Source organism: Ostrea edulis, chromosome 6, assembly GCF_947568905.1.
Source record: "Ostrea edulis chromosome 6, xbOstEdul1.1, whole genome shotgun sequence".
Classification (NCBI taxonomy): Eukaryota; Metazoa; Mollusca; class Bivalvia; order Ostreida; family Ostreidae; genus Ostrea; species Ostrea edulis.
In genome coordinates, this window is record NC_079169.1 from 58,811,443 (window position 1) to 58,815,564 (window position 4,122).

A 4,122-nucleotide genomic window follows, 5' to 3' on the forward strand; every position below is an offset into this window, starting at 1 on the left:
CATCCAAAAGATTGAAATGATTCAGCGTAGAGCAGCCTGGTATGTACACAACAGATATCATAACACCTCATCTGTAACCGAGATGCTTAATCAGCTTGAATGACCATCATTAGAAGAGTGGCGAAGGACATCTAGCCTCTGTGTTATGTACAAGCTGATCACCAACAAACTTCAGATTGACATTGGCGAGAAACTAAAAATCCAAGAAAGAACATCCAGGAATAACAACATTATGGCAGTGCAAATTCCATCATATTGAACATCAGTGAGGAAGGAATCATTCTACCCACGTACCATCAAGGAGTGGAATGCCTTACCTACCTCTACTGTGATGGCTCCGAACCTTGAATGCTTCAAGGCTCGTCTCCGTCAATAAGCCACGGGTTTCGTTTGCTTTTAAACTCACCTGTAAATAGACCTTCACCAATATATTTGTTTTTAACATGCGCAAACCCAACAGTGGCATAATAGTCATCATTTTGACGGTGGCCGCTAACTGGTAGAAGTAGAAGTACATCCGCCACTCCTCTTAGATCCACTATAACTTTTAGGAAAACAATTGGATCCTTATTTTCCGACAATGTGCACATCTACGAATGGCAAGGAAGCGTTGTACACAGTTTTAAGTCTATTCGATATAAGTCATATACATGTAGGAGGAGAAGTGTTCACAAAATATTTTGACGGACGGACAGAAAGTACAAAAACGATAATTATGTTTCCCCTGGTAGAGGGAGGGACATAATTCTAGTCACCTGACATCCAAAGTAAAATTAGTTCATTTGTAAGTAATTGTGGTAGAAATAATTTTTGTGAAAATTTTAAATTCAAAGCTACGAGGGCGAGTCAATAAGTAACCAGCCTAACTTATTTCCGGTTGAGATCTATCTCTTCTTTTTCGATGTAATTGCCATCTAGTGTGATGCACATAGACCAACGGTGTTTAAGTGCCATCAGCCCAGAATTTAAAAAGTCAGGATCTTTTCCGCTGACCTCAAGTGCCGTCACGACATTTTCGTCAGAACGGAAATGACATCCACGACCACGGATATCCTTTTTCAAGTTTGGGAATAGGAAGAAGTCGCTAGGAGCTAGGTCAGGCGAATAGGCAGGATGTGGTATTAATTCGTACTCGTTTCGCTCTACAGCATCCATTGCAACTTTGCAAGTGTGAACTCTCGCGTTGTCCTATTCAGCAAAACACCTTTAGAGAGTTCACCTCGGCGTTTTCCACAATCTAATTAAAATCAGACTTCTTAGATCCGCGCCGTATACTCTGCGATTATGAGCGTATCTTAAGATCTGATTTTAATTAGATTGCGTTTTTCACGGATGGCGGTTCTCAGCTGACCTAGCAAGTTTGCATAGTATACATGTACACTCCTCAGCCTTATGTGCCACCGGGCACGAAGAGGATAGGTAGGTACATGTACACTCCAGTTATTGTACTTCTCTTGGGTAAAAATTCCAACATAATAACGCCTTTTGTGTCCCAAAATACTGTGGCCATCACCTTGCTAGCAAATGGTTGCGTCTTGAACTTCTTTTATTTGGCCTCGGGGACCTTGACCCTAACCACTGACGACTCTGAGCTTTATTCTCTGGCTCATAATAATGAACCCAAGTCTCATCTACAATCACCAGACGCAAAAGAAAAATCGCTTCAACAAGGCGCTGCATACTGATGCTCTGGTTGCCATTTGCTCATCGCTAAGGCCTTTGGGGACCCAACGGTCTGTTAGCTTGCGCATACCTAAACGATCATGCAAAATTGCTGAAACGCTACCATGTGAAATAGGGTCGGAAAGTCTCGTCATGTGACTCGCGAGAAATAACGTGAAATCGTACTTCCGGGCAGTTGTCAGGATGGTATATCAATGATGTACTAGACTCGCTACGTTCAAAACCACATAGAGCTTACTACAAAAAGCGAGAGAGCGGTGGATAACAACTGGGTTTAGAAAATTTGTTCTAGATAGAGCTCTGAGTTATTACAGCGGTTGTTCAAGCGTCAATACGAGACATTTTCCAACAAAGTACAGGTATGTTTACATTATAGAGTCGTCTGCATTATATGCACTATACAGTCGTTTGCATCATATACACCCATACATCTATATCTCAGAGTTTAGTTCAAGATATCGAAAGTCCTCGATCAAAATCTCAGCAATATATTTGCGTAGTTCTGATTAGACTGATTCTTGATTGATGGTGTGGTACACCCCCCCCCCGTAATAATCTGCATCGAGTGATAACGGTAGAGCACTAGAAAAGAATAAAACTTTTTCCTGTTGTGTATAACATGGATATATAGTCCTATTTTATTCTATGATTTTGAACGTTTTACAGTTTCATTTAGAAATTTATCTAAATTATTTCATAAAGACATTTCTATGAAATGAAGACAGAACTTTTTACTGACACTAATCATACCAGTGACATATGGAAATCCCACGAGTCAGTTTTGTTTCCACTATGTAGCTGCAGTAATTTATAATATTATAGTACATGTATATACATTTGGTATTTAAAACTGCATACAGGAACAGATCCAGAAATTCGTTGGGGGGGGGGGGGGGGGGGGGTGCAGGGTGTCTTTAAATCCGCGACTGGCATCTAAGATTTTTTTTTATTTATCTGAATTTCAGCTGAATTATCACTAATCCAGATAGTCAACAAACATTTTAGTGTGCAATTCTATATATACTAGTATTGCAGACCCAGAAATTCAAATAGGGGGGGGGGGGGGGGGCATGAGGTGGAGATCTATCTCCCCTTAAATCCGCCACTGGCATATTTCATGGATTGTAGATATAAATACATGTGTATCTTATGAATTTTGGTTTATCTGAATTTCAGCTGAATTGATAGAATGTGTTATATGTATATTATGAAATATTGACTAGTCCAGATAGTCAATTTGAATTTGCATTTTAGTGTGCATAATCTACGTTTTGTGTGACAATGACTACAATGTTAATTTGTTAATCTTTTAGATATAAAAGGGCAAACAACACAGCTGGATAAAGCATCTTAAGTCTGCACCTCGTAAAGCTATGACAATGAGAGAAATGTATCCACCCATGCAATCAGAATATAGGTAACTTACCAGAGCTCTTTATGCAATATATGCTCGTCAAGCTATCAATATTAAATGATATTCATTCTGTAATGAATACTTGGATACATGTAAATTCAGGTGATCACAAAATATAAAGGTTCACCAAAAATGAATGCATCTCCAGACAATATAGAAATTTTAAAAAAGTCCTTTCTCTGCAACAGCAAAGGATGCCTGTGCAAACATATAGGGATTTTTTACTAGATAAATGCAGATATCATTATAAAGTTTTTTCTTTACAAATTCTATCAGACAGTGGTATAAGTAAATAAATTTTATTATGCTATAAGAAAATGTTGAATGTCCAAAGAAGAATTATCTAGCATTGGTATTTTTATGAAAGAATATATAGACATAGTGGATGTCAGTCTTTTTAAATTTTTTTTTTTTTTTTGGTAAAATTTTCAGAGTGCAACCCGGAAGGTGCGCTGCAGCTCAGAGAGAGCCATGGTTATTGGCATCAAGTTCTCCATCAGCTTTACCTCACAGGCACCACTTGTGATTTCATAGTTTGAACACTTATGAACATGGAAGTGATTCTCATTCTTCTAGATGAATTATGGGAATTATACTTGGCATACATGATTGAGCCTTTGTGCCCTCTCTGCAATAACCAACTAGACAGACTTGTGAAAATTCAAATGTCTTCCATTAGTTTTATTTTGTTTTTACTACAAATGATCTGTGTAAAGATGTGCATGAAGCACCATTGTAACAATTTCTTTGACTAGCAACCTTAAATAAATGTTCACTTTATCATTTACTTGAATGCATTTAATACAACTTGACAATGCAGAATAATATGAGTAAGAAGTTGTACATTTATAGTATCTAAGTCCAAAGGTAAGATTTAATAAATTGTGGAATTCATATCAGCTATTTCCTTCAGTTAGTAGAGGATTTGCAAATGTACAAGAGTCACACAGAGTTGAAAATCTTAGTGGACAGATATATATGTCTGTATTGTGAAGGTATATGATTTAGAATATGGATGGGTTTTT

At 37.7% G+C, this 4,122-nt stretch overlaps 1 long non-coding RNA gene across 1 annotated transcript; it reads left to right on the forward strand.

Annotated features, from left to right (window-relative positions):
* The first annotated feature begins 1,843 nt into the window (after nt 1-1,843).
* On the forward strand, nt 1,844-3,878 carry LOC125646459 (uncharacterized). The gene is made up of 3 exons (XR_007359712.2): nt 1,844-2,042; nt 2,997-3,100; nt 3,530-3,878. It is a non-coding gene; the product is annotated as an uncharacterized LOC125646459 (long non-coding RNA).
* The last annotated feature ends 244 nt before the right edge of the window (nt 3,879-4,122 follow it).